Raw genomic sequence first — 11,031 nt, forward strand, 5'->3', positions numbered from 1 at the left:
ACAGGACACAGATATAGACAAAAGTCAAGGACTCTGTGACACACTCTGTGTCTTGGGACAGCATCTCCTTTAATTAGATGTGGCAGGGCCTCAAATATTTTTAGTAAAAGAATAAATGAAAAGATTTACAAATGAACAAGCACAATGGCCCCTCATCTCTGAATGAGCACTGAGTCATCTGTGGATAGTGCCAAAGAGAGAGAGACTAACTGGCCCACGCTGGCCTAAGGATCCCAAGGTCCCTTTGCAAAGAGGAGGTGTCAAGGGCCTGAGACACTGTGTCATGAGCATGCTCCACAAATGCTGGCGCTCAAAGACCTATGGACAATGAGTCCAAAAGCTGCAAGGCTTTAAAGTCACAGCCCCAGACATCTGTTTCCTCTTAGTGTGTCCAGGCTTAGTGAGTAAGCAACGGCTCCCATCCCTCCTCGGGGAGGGAGTTACGGGAACCAGCTCTCCTCCGACAAGCAACAAAGGAGAGCCAAAGACTAGGAGTCCAGTGTGAGCACCCCAAGACTGGTAGCAAAAGGAAGAAAACTCCCTGAAAGGTTCACGGGGCAGGACCAGGCTAGGGCTGCATCCCCTCCCTATGAAGCACATTCCGGCACATTCTCCTGCTTGTATCAGACTGGAGGAGACCCCTCCTGGGGTAAGCAGTATTATGTGAGATGAGAAGGGGAGCGAGCCCTGGCCAGCCCAGCTTCTCATGCTCTGACACCAAACTTGGCCTTTGCCACCAGGGCAGTGGGTACAGTTGAGATGCTTATGCCTAGAGGTGAGGAGGATTGTGCCTGTTTGCTTTAGGCACTCGTATGAGGCATCAAAGCAAGCTCACAGCACTGTCCCTGGCCCAAGTCTCAGGGCCACTACTTGTGGGCCATTGCCTGGCTCTGTGCAGGGTCCAGCCAAGGAACCACACGGAAATGGTGCAGTTGCTCAAATGACCATTGCAGCCAGCTCAGAACTTCCCAGCATGCTAAAGTGACTGACACAGGGAATGGAACATGGGTGCTGGTCCTCAGGTGAGGCATTTTGAGTCAGGAAATTCAATAGGTATCTGAGCCTTACACACACTGTAGCTCTTTCTTTTCAAATCACCTAAAAGTGGGAAGGAGAGAAACAGGGAGGGAAGGGAGGAGAGGAGAGGAGAGGAGAGAGAGAGAGAGAGAGAGAGAGAGAGAGAGAGAGACAGAGACAGAGACAGAGACAGAGACAGAGACAGAGACAGAGAGACAGAGAGAGACAGAGACAGAGAGAGACAGAGACAGAGAGAGACAGAGAGAGACAGAGACAGAGAGAGACAGAGAGAGAGAGAGAGAGAGAGAGAGAGAGAGAGAGAGAGAGAGAGGATGACCTGCAGCCCAGGAACAAGACTTCTCTCTGGCAAGGCCACACCAGCCTCTGTGCACCTCACCTACGCTGCAGAGTGTGTCCACTCCTGTCCCACCTTCGCCTTGTCCTCCAGATACTAATCACCTGCTTATCTCTGGACTCATCGGTCAAAATGCAAAGCTCCCACCCATAGCAGCTTCCTGCCAGGACCAAAGGCTGCTACACCCAAGCTTCTTGGCCCAGCATGCCCAGCAAGTTTGCCACCCCGAGGTCCACACCAGGGAACATTCCTTGTTAGTCCACAGATTCCTGACACATATGCCACTGCCAGGAGAGCAGCCAATACATCATCTTCCCCTGAAACTGTCACCCTTCTTAAAGGTGACCATAGGGACACTTAGAGATGACCTTCCTAAATGGCCATCTCCTGCCACCAGAAGGTTCCAGTCACTCCAATAACACAGCCTGACCACTTACTAGCCCAAACATATTTATTATACATACTTGTGAACAAATAAAATATCATCTTTTATGTAAACTAAGAAAGTCAAGCAGTCTTCTTGGGTTAATTCCTGCTAGCCTGATCTACATGGACCAGCCAGGGACAACCTAAGCACTTTGCAGAATTCTCTGGATCTGAAAGATCTTGCCATCCCTGGAAATGTGAGGAATGGTATATGCAGAAAATGTCATGGAAAGCATCGCCGGGAACCTTGGAGATATCAAGGCTGAGAACAAATACCACAGTTCACCTCCAAACAGATGTATGTGTCCCCACTTGCAAGGCTCTGTGGAGCATCCTTTCCCCTAGTCCCAGAGCAGGCACTTTGCCACCATAACTAATATACGGAGATGCCTGAGGAACTAGCACAGTGTCCCTCAGGCCTTCTGAGTCACCATGAAGAGAATACAAAGTAAAGAGTGACAATCTGAAGGTGGCCTTTGGAAACGTCTTCTGAGTAAAGTTCTGTGATGACTGTCAGTCCCTGACTCCCCTTTAAAGCCTTTTTATTAGCCACGGTCAGGGTACAAGGTGCCAGGTTTCACGTCAATTACAGTTTATTACTATCTTGGGCATATTCACTGCCACATCCTCCCCTGTCTGTCCCCTGATGTGCCTCTTCCTCTTCCTAAATAGTTTCCCTTTGTACTTCCATGTAGTTAGTGTGTGTGTGTGTGTGTGTGTGTGTGTGTGTGTGTGTGTGTGTGTGTGTGTGTGTGTGTTTTAATCTAGGTTCTACCTATGAGGAAAAATATGGTATTTATCTTTCTAGCTGAAAGATTTTCATACAATATGATGATCTCTAGGTCCAGAAAATCAGAAGTAAAGGTTTAACATCTATGAGCTCAAAATCCAAAATCCATTTCTATTAGTGAACTGAAAAATCCCAGAGTCTTTCAAGGTCTGTAGGAAGGAAACAAGTGTGTCCTTTGCCAGGACCCAGCTCTTCTCTGTCGATAGCTGCATGGTATCTCTTGACTGTTGGCACTTCCTGCGCTAACCACCTGTCCTTGAGTCATGCCACTTTGAGACAACAATGACCACACCAGCAGTGAGCACATCGGAGCTACAGCCGAGCAGGTGTAAGAAGAGAAAGCTGATGCAGGGCAGATGGAGGTTGGCGGTGTGGCCTGGTGGTGGAGACAGAGGGCAGGAACTCACAGAATGCTGGAATCTGAACCTTCTGGGAGCTGCTGGTAGAGTACAGAGACGCCAGAGCAGTAGGACGGGCTGGTCACTCACTCAGTGATGCCATCAGCGTCACTGTCCTAGGGAGAGGCCTAGGACAGGATCATACGCTGCGCAAAAGAGCGAGGACAAGAGAAAGTCGGAGTAGAAGGGGTGAGCACAGCAGGCTCACAAAGGGCCTCAAGTTCAAGAGAGAAAATGAACGAGGGACCCTGTTGAATTATGGGTGCACAAGCGAAATGGTCCCAGGAGAAGGAGGCAGAGAGATGTGGGGCCACAGCTGCCCCCCTACTTGGTCAGGACAAACTCTAGCAAGGGAGAGGGCTGGACTCCGGGCCACTTGCATGTCTACAGGACTCCTAGGGTTGGGAGAAGACAGGAATGAACGCAGGAAACAAGCCAGGTAGAGGGCAATGCAGACATGGGGCGTTCCCAGCAGTGGACTTACAGGAATACCCTTTACTCCTGGAAGACAGAACCCGTGCAACCTGGGCCCCGGGGCTGGGACACATGAGATGAGCACATCTGCTGCTGTCTAGGGAGGTGGCCACGGCATCTGTGCTCGGAACTGAACTTTCTCCACTCTCTCCCATGATGCAGTTTGCCCAGGAAGCTGGAGATCAGCTGCCCGGAAGATCTGAAACACTGTGCTCTTGGCTTTCCAAATCCTGGCAGCTGCCATTCTCTGACACACCAAAGGAAGAGGAACCCATGGTGTGCACACCAAAGCTGGGCGTGGGGCTGCTGTCTCAGCACAGCCAGATTCTGTTGCTGCCGTTGCACATGACAGCTGAGCACAGTGACGTGACATGTCCCTTGCTTGCTAGGCCTCAGCCTGCATCTCTGAAGATGTCCCTGTGCGGGGAAGATCCGGGACTGAATCATTCACCGCACTGTCCCGAGAGAATGTGCACATGGCATCCAGGGTTTCACAAACAGATTCATGTGACTGACATTTGCACAATGTTTTTGTGATTAGGCAGGAATTTGCACGTGGAGACCAAGTGGAATGCCCCCAGGCAATGGCCTCAGAATCCTACTCAGTTGGTGAGTACATGTGCGTGTCACCTTGCTACAAGGGACCCACGGGCCAGTCGGGAAGGCGGAATTCAAATGACTGAAATAGCCGAGTCAGCACCACAGACACAGTCTTTCTCCCCACATTAGGCAAGTGTAACCTTGAGGAAAGTGTGACCATGAAAGAGTTTAGGGTCTCCTTTCCACCTAGTCATCGGGGTTCAGTAAGTTTTGCCAGATGTGAGGAAACCAAATGACCTCATAAGGACATCTGGGATGCTATGTTCTCACCCCAACTCTGGGCTCTCTTGAAAAGTGCTTGGCTAATTGCATACATAATCAGGTCTCTCATGAAGGGCAGAACTGATGAGGCATGTGGGGTTGGAGGAGGTGGCTGTGTGCAGGGGTGGGGTTGATCATACAAACCTAGGCCATATGATTAAAGAGACCAGCAGGTAGTGAGTGAGGTCTGCTTCTGTAAGCGGGAGAACCATGGGAGATGAGGGTATAGGTCTCCCCAGAGGCCAGCAGGATCCGAGCTGGGAAAGCAGTTCCACTCATAAGTACAGAGGGAGATGACGTCCCTTTAGAGAATTTTCCAAAGCCAAGGAGGCCACTTTTGTGTGCTTGCTCAGCCAGCCACACTGGATGAGGTTCCCCACGCTGGGCAAAGCCACTGCTTTCTTGTCCATGGAGTCAAGCATCCACTCAGCGGAATCACTCCCGCACTCACCCACAGCTTTTGACCAAACAGATGGACGCCCTGTAGCCAGTCACATTGATATTGAAAAAAACCAAGACACCTTGTGGGCAAAGGATAAAACCCAGCAGGGGAGGAGTCCTGTGGCTACTGTTTTGTGGATGCTCAGCGGACACAGGAAGAGGCCGTGAAAACAGTGCCCACATTTGGGGCAGGTCATTTTTTTAATTAATTTATTCATATTACATCTCAGTTGTTAGCGCTTCCCTTGTATCCTCCCATTCCTCCCTTCCTCCCACTTCCCCCCTACTCCCCTCCCCTATGTCTGTGTCTGAGGGGGACCTCTTCCCCCTGTATATGCTCATAGGGTATCAAGTCTCCCCTTGGTGACATATTATCCTTCCTCTGAGTGCCACCAGGCATCTCCATCCAAGGGACATGGCCAAATATGGGGCACCAGAGTTTGTGTGAAAGTCAGATCTCCTTCTCCACTCAACAGTGGAGAATGTCCTGTCCATCAGCTAGTCTGGGTAGGGGTTCGAGGTTTAGGGCAGGTCATTCTTTACAGTATCCCTTGGAAACCTCTGTGTGTGGGAAAGATCAACGTGAGCTAACGTTAAAAGCCCATTTAAACAGAACCCTGTGGGTTAAGCCTTTGATCCTGAAAGTGTGTGTGTGTGTGTGTGTGTGCACACGCATGTGTGTGCGTGTACGTGTGTGTGTGTGTCTGTCTGTCTGTCTTTGTGTTTATAAATCATAGCTCTACAAAGTATACTGTTTAATTCAAAAATCAGAAGAAAAGAACACCACAAGGGCATCAGAAAAGTCCATACTTCCCATTAGATTAGTAGCCACTGCCTTAGAAGCATCTAGAACTCAGCTTTCTCTCAGCATCTGTTTCAGACTCTCCAAGGGCCACTGATCCAAACCCAGCTTTGTCACATAAGAACTTCCATCTTTTTGTCTCAATAACTGCAGGACAAGGACAAAGAGCATGGGGTCCCTGTGGCTTTTCCACTTTAGCCTCGAGATGTGTCCTCACCAGTACAGAAACATCAGGAGCCTAAAGTAAGTCTGGAAGTCTATGACCATGTTGTCCTCTTTCTGCATTCCTGGCTCAGGCCCCAAGTAATGTGGGCTGCAGTCATGGTACAGACACCAAGGGTAGGACAGATGGATTGTGGGAAGGATACTCCAGGCCTGGGTAGACTCCCTGGTTCTCACAGCAATGAGAATAGTATATTTATGTACTGAGTGCTGCAGGGTGTCACAGAGTAAGCCCATGCCCACTATCTGGGGCTCCGCTATTCACGCCCCATCACCCGTGTTCCAGGTTATCTGTGCTCTGCAGCTGAGTGACAAACGCAGGGCGCCTGGGCTCCATCCTTCATCTCCTGCAGTTGGCAAAGCAAGATCTGGACAAGGAACCTCAGCTGGAGCATGCACAAGAAAGAGGCTAGTCGACTCATGAGCTGGGAGTTTACAGCCGCAGAGGATTCCAGAATAAGTAGCTGAAGTCAGAAAGTAAGTTAAGATTTGGAGAGTTTTGTGGATGTGAAAGCAAGGAAGCTGGAAGCAAAAGCTATGACTCAGCTCCTCGGTCGAGCAAGATGTATCATGTGCTCAAAGATGGGCAGCGTTTGCGATCTCCAAACCAGGCCCAGTGTGCTAGACCAGGCCTCTAGAGCTCCCTGGCGACAGTGAGCCAATGCCGCGTATGAAATCAGGCGATGGCTCAGGGAATTGGAAGTTGACTCTGAAGTACTTTCTGTATACATACACTCACACCCACATACACATATATACACACTCACACAAACACGCACACTCACACACACATTCACACACACTCACACACATACACACACTCACACACACATTCACACACACTCACACACATACACACACTCACATACACATTCACACACATACACACACATTCACACACACACACACACACACACACATACACCTGTGTGGGGACTGCTGGCATCCGAGTGCTTTATCAGGCCTTTCTCACTTCCTCTGCACCACCATGATGGGTAGATAGCCATTTTTTTTTTAATCAGATGTGCCTCTTACATTCATAGAGCCACCACCCAACACCCAACACAGAGCCAGCCCTAAGTAGGCTCCTCCCAAGAAGCTGTGGGGGAAGCCATATGCCCAAAGCTGGCTGGGAAAAGGTGTCTGGAGGCAGCTTTGCTTCTGCTAGCGAGAGCCATCCCATTTCCCAAAGAAGACATCTGAGAAGCCAACTGACGTTCTGTCACAGACAGGAGAAACAGAAGGGCCTCCTGCAAATCCAGATAACACTCAAAACCGAGCAACCAAACCTGCAGTGTGTATGAAAGATCTGGAGAAGCCAGATCGTGTGGGGTCACAATGTGGCAGATTCTGGACATCAAGAGCAAAGGGTGGTGGTACTGGGCCATGAGAGAAGAACTGCTGACCTAGGTCCCCCCTTCCCTGTCACAGACAGGGTGCCCAGCTGTGAAGGGGCCTGAGATGCTCTGTGTGGAACCAACGCACATGTAATGTCCTGGAGATGAGGGGGTGAGAATCCACAGTGCGGACTTATGAAGAGAGACACTCAGTGGAGAAAACTGCAGTTACTTGCAGAAACACCCTGCCCCGAGTCTATTAAGCCTGGTCCTCTAAGTAGAGACTGATGCTGCAGAGACATCCAGGACTTCGATGGCACCAGGAAGCTGCTTTTCCCACCAGCCCGACTGTATCCTGTGTCCCTGGGAATGAAGGCTTGGAAAACTCTGGCCCCGTCACTGAACAAATTAGCCCCAAACCATACCGTGTTCTACCTTACTGCATAAACCTTAAGAGAGAACAAAACATTCAACTATTTTAGTAGTTTTACTGGACCGAACGCTGGAATAGGAGTCATGTAGAAATTAAGATATTTGTTGCTTCCAGGCGTGGCTGCTCACACCTTTAATCACAGCACTTGGGAGGCGAAGGCAGGCAGATCTCTACAAGGTTGAGACCAGCCTGGTCTAGACAGTGAGTTCCAGGCCAGCCAGAGGTACGTAAGTGAGACGCTGTCTCAAAACAAAACAAATTAAAAGATGCTTGGTGTTCTCAAAGTAAACTGACAATATATTGTTTTTTGACCTGACATCTCCAGGAATATAAAATGATGAGGAAAACAAACAAAAAACAACCTGCTGTGGGGCTGAGCCGGCCCAGGGTTAGGAGCCAGGGCTGAGGGAGCTTCTACTCCAGATACCTCAAACACGAGGATGGCAGGAGTTGGTTATCTTCCCCCCCCTCCCAACATGGTGCCATAAAGCCGACTCCCCCCCCCCCTTCAACCCCAGTAAGAATGTATCACCCTGACAGTTAAGAGGCTTCATACCTTGTTTGACCTTGTAAGGTCACCCCCATCCTCTATCCCCGCCCCCATCCCTTCTCCCTTGTCCCCTCCCCCATCTCCTTCCCTCCCATCTCCTCCCCCCATCCCTCCACCCCCCCCAGGACTCCCTAGGTCCTGAGCATGCAGATAAAGTATATTCCAACCCCCTGCCCTGGCCGATGGTACACAGCCACACAACCCTTGCCCCAGAGACCCTCGCCACCTCCCCAGGGGCATAAAGACCCCTCCCCCCTAATCAACTGAACCAGCTCTCTGAAGCTGTTCCTGGGTGTGCTCATCACCGACGGAGACCCTGCATTGCTGTCACCCGTGCCCTGCTAAGCTTACATCCCCTCCAGCCCAGCATGGTTTGCAGGGCTTCTGGCTACCCGAGGGGTCGCGGACATGATGCACACATTACAACTCTAGAACAAACTTCCGAGTGAAAACTACAACATGGCTATAGGAGACACAGGAGAGACTCGTGTGCAGACTAGACACTGCAGAAGAAAAGTCAGGCAACTAAAAGATGTGGTCTGCAATGGAAACAGAGGAGCAGCCTCATGGGTAATTATCCGTTGGACAATTAGTTAACTTCAGCAGACTTATCTGCTTGTAGGTGGAGTCCCAGAAAAAGCACAGATGCACGGTCGGCACGGCAGAAGTGTGTCTCTCAGTCCGATGAGGAGCACCACCCACAAGTAACACCAGGAAAACTGTACTGATGTGTGTGGTGTCAAATGGTCCAAAGCACATGAGAAAGAGAAAACAAGAAAAGGAGCGGTGGGGGCACATGGTGCAGCAAAGAGTGAGGCTGAACAGACGTCACTAAGACCCAGTCAGACCCTATCTTCCACAAAGAAAGGCAGTCTAGATTTTTATACCCAGCCTCAGCCAATATATTCAAACCCAAAAGTAAAACAGACATTGCCAGATGTGTGGAGGCAGCTATGTGTGAGAGGGCAAAGGTTCCTCCATCTTGCCTCAGCGGGAGCCATCTTTAGTTTAACATGAAACTGGCCCACTCTTTTGTGTTCATGCTGTGAAATACTCAGACAAGGAAGAGTAAGAGAGGGAGACAGGATCTGGGGGCTTTCCTGCCACCTTAAGGACATCTGTACAGTCCTGTAAGTGGCACGATGCTCAGTGAGAAAATAATAGGCCCTAAGGCAGCAGAGCAAGGGCTGGGGGTCTGTGGGAGTCATCCAGGTCCAGGGCTGTGTCCAGGGTTCTAGTCAGGGGGGTCTGTGGGAATCATCCAGGTCCAGGGCTGTGTCCGGGAGTCTAGAGGGGGGGGGCGGTCTATGGGAGTCATCCAGGTCCAGGGCTGTGTCCAGGGTTCTAGTCAGGGGGGTCTGTGGGAATCATCCAGGTCCAGGGCTGTGTCCGGGAGTCTAGAGGGGGGGGGCGGTCTATGGGAGTCATCCAGGTCCAGGGCTGTGTCCAGGGTTCTAGTCAGGGGGGTCTGTGGGAATCATCCAGGTCCAGGGCTGTGTCCGGGAGTCTAGGGGGGGGGGCGGTCTATGGGAATCATCCAGGTCCAGGGCTGTGTCTGGGAATCTAGTCAGGAGGGTCTGTGGGAATCATCCAGGTCCAGGGCTGTGTCCGGGAGTCTAGTCAGGGGGACAGTGCAGAGCACTCAGGCTGCAAGGCAGAGCTCCCATGAGGAACAAGGCCACCCATGTAGGAAACAGAATGGACTCTATAAAAACTGCCAGCAATTCATCAGAAAATTTAAAAGCTTAAAGTTCTATAAGATCATCAGAAATGTGAAAGCTTTAGAGATGAGCCAGACAAAACATGTGCTCACTGAGGACTGCACAGTACCTCTGACTGACTCGGGAGGGTGATGGCGAGCAGTGAAGATGCTCCTGTGTCGGGACTGCAGAGTTTGACGACACCGTAATATGTTGCTGCTCTTCTGAGTTCCGACACTGAACCATCTTTCCACTCTGGACCATGCAGTTCTCCTGTTGCCAGTTTGACCCGAGAACTCCCTGGGTTCTGCTCTTTGAAGGTGTCAGTTCATATGACACCCCAGACCTAAGGCTCAGTCGATGTCAGCGGTACATTTAGAATTTCTCTCAAAATGGAGTATAGTCCACACAAATACCATACATATTTTAGAAGTATGAATAGTTTAAGTTTGTTTAGGATTCAGATAACAGATTTGATTAGAAACATGTGCCTCCCTTCTGTGAGTTCTGAAAAGGGCCACCAGTGCATGCCGGGGTGGGGGGGTGGGAGAGTGGGGGGATGGGGGTGGGAGATGGGGGGTAGAGGAGTGGGAGGCTGCGGCAGTGGGAGATTGGGGGGATGGGGGTGGGGGAGTGGGAGGGAGGGGGATGGGGTGGTGGTGGTGGTGAAGGGTACCCTCATCCCTACTGAGGCAGCTGTCAAACTCACTGAAACAACAGCCATGAAAGATTCGACTTGAAATTCAACACAAAGTTCTAGCCAGCCCATCGTCGCTTTTGTTTTTCTTTTCCTGATATTTATTTTCAATCACCTTTCTCTGCACTCTTGGCTTCAGCTGGGCCTGGAAGTGAAGACGCCAAAATGTTGAGAAGAGGCAAAAGACATGTCTCTTCCTGGGTTCAGTAAAGACCAGAGGGGCAGGTGTTCATTGGGACTGACTTCCTTGGTAGCCCCGTGCTTCCTTCAGTGTAGGGCAAACCAACAAGTCTTGCTGCCACAGGTGCCCATATGTCCCCTCAGTGCAGGGCAACAGTCTACACAGAACCAAACGCTGCTTTTAATTTTAGGGATTTTTTTTTTCTTTCTGAAAGTCTGCTACCACCAGCAGTCAAACGCCAGCTTTAATCTTTCACTCTAAGCAAGAAGATTGGGGCCCGGAAATGCAGGCCAGAGGCCAACATGAGAAACTCCGCCTCTCCAGGCCTCTCAGGGGCAGATGGACGA

This window comes from Acomys minous (assembly GCF_964271855.1).
Source record: "Acomys minous genome assembly, chromosome: 3".
NCBI classification, from domain to species: domain Eukaryota; kingdom Metazoa; phylum Chordata; class Mammalia; order Rodentia; family Muridae; genus Acomys; species Acomys minous.